The 1,883-nt window shown below is 47.6% G+C and overlaps 1 pseudogene; it reads right to left on the reverse strand.

Moving 5' to 3' along the window:
• Positions 1–320: 320 nt before the first annotated feature.
• On the reverse strand, positions 321–1,318 carry LOC119367430 (annotated as a pseudogene).
• Positions 1,319–1,883: the final 565 nt, after the last annotated feature.

Genomic DNA, 1,883 nt, shown 5'->3' on the forward strand with positions numbered 1-1,883 from the left:
GCGTAAAAAAGTATAGTTTTTTTAGGGGCAGAACAAGTAAAACTTTTTTTTTGAATATTCTCAAGATTTGAAGACAATTAGACACACTGAACTGGTTCCTAGTTCCTACATCAGGACTACTACCAAATGACGAACTAAAATGCCATGGTAGCATCAGCCTTATTATTCTTACTCTGTGGGATTTTTCACCGGTGCATGCAACTACACCAGACCCTGGCAACTGCAGCATTCGCACTTGACCAAAGAAGCTCCGCTTTTTTCACGCGGAGAACAAACCATATGGCTCGCCCCAACCATGGTGCAAGTTCATCTGAACATGATCATGCCGCTCGCAAAGTGGAGTACAAGCGCACGACGACGTTTACTCCAATGGTCACTGCAAAGATGATGGCGAGAATGGCCATTGAAGCAGCTCTATGATCCATGGTCACCACGGCTACACCCTTTGCTGCTGCCTTCTTGCTGCCGCCATCTTGTCCAAGCTTCATCCCTGTCTCATTCCACCCCGTGTTCGCTGGTCTCTTCTTCTCTGCTGGTTTAAACAGAGTTGGCAGTGAAGGACATGCGGGTGAGTTGATGGGCGCGACCCGCTCTTGTGCAGGCGGTTTCTGCTTCGACACATTCTCCACTGTTGCTGTTTCGGTCATGGTATCCACTTTCAGTTGCTCTGAGATCTGTGACTGATGCGCTGTCATCTGTGTTGATGAGGTCTGTTGATCACCGCCATGGCCGTGCCCGATATGTTCTTCATGGGTGATCTCCAGGCTATTGATGGGAAGAAAGCTTTCATCGGAATTCTTCACACCTTCGGTGGCATTTGGTGTGACCTCATTCTCGACGCAGCTCTTCACTGAATTTTGGTCAGGATTCTTCATATCTTCACTGTCCGGATCATTAATGATCTCGGCACTTTCCTGGCTTGCGTTTGGATCCAAATTATCTGTAGGTTTGCTATCCAATTCATCAGCAAGAATTTCATCCACCTGCTCCTGAATCTCTTGAAGCTCCTCTACTTCCTTACCATCCAACCCATCAGCTTCAACCTCTCTAACCTCCCTGCCCAGATTCTCATCAGATTGATCAGACTTCTGTTGCTCCTTCTCACCGACCCCGCCATCCAGAACGTCGTCCTCCTTGCCGCAGCGGTCCTTCTTGGCGCCCTTTCCGTCACCGTGGCGCCGCCACGCGCACCGGCGATCGCGCCCCCGACGAGGAGCAGCGCCCCGACGCCCTGCGGCGTGCCGACGCGCGCGCACATGCGGGTCCTCATGGCGCCGCCGCGCCTCGCCACCTCCTCTCGCGATTCTTGCGCGGTGCAAAGATCAGAACAAGTAAAACTTGGTTTTAGTACAACAGGAAAAGTGGGTTTTAGTAGTTTTTCTATAAACCATTTTAGTCCTTCCTATTCAGAAAGGCATGGCTTGAAACTTGCAAAAAAAAACTGTGGTCAAAGAGGCTAAGCTTCCTTTTCCTGGAGAGTCGACATGCCAATCCTGATCAAATTTCGAATTGTACCCCCCGCATACACACACAATGCATTACAACAAAGTAAAACTGAACGAGAGAATCATACATATTTATGAAAGGTAACCTGACATAAAAGTCATCACTCTAATGATGACAATCATACTGATGTACCAATTGTAAAAAAAATGCAAAGCTGGGTCTGCATCTTTTCACAAATGAGGTCCTTGCCATTTCGCAGGTTAGCGGTGCTTGTATTCAGAGTCTAATATAACTCTTTCAGCAGTGAGCACAATGCTCTTGCTGAATATTTTGAGGGTTGATCTTTCTAATCCTGTACATGGCACTTTGGAATCACCGTCTGCAATGAATCTTGAGGCCTGAGATTGAAGTTTAAGAACGTGTTAGAATTTAAGGAC

The sequence above is a fragment of the Triticum dicoccoides genome, chromosome 2B, assembly GCF_002162155.2.
Source record: "Triticum dicoccoides isolate Atlit2015 ecotype Zavitan chromosome 2B, WEW_v2.0, whole genome shotgun sequence".
Taxonomy (NCBI): Eukaryota; Viridiplantae; Streptophyta; class Magnoliopsida; order Poales; family Poaceae; genus Triticum; species Triticum dicoccoides.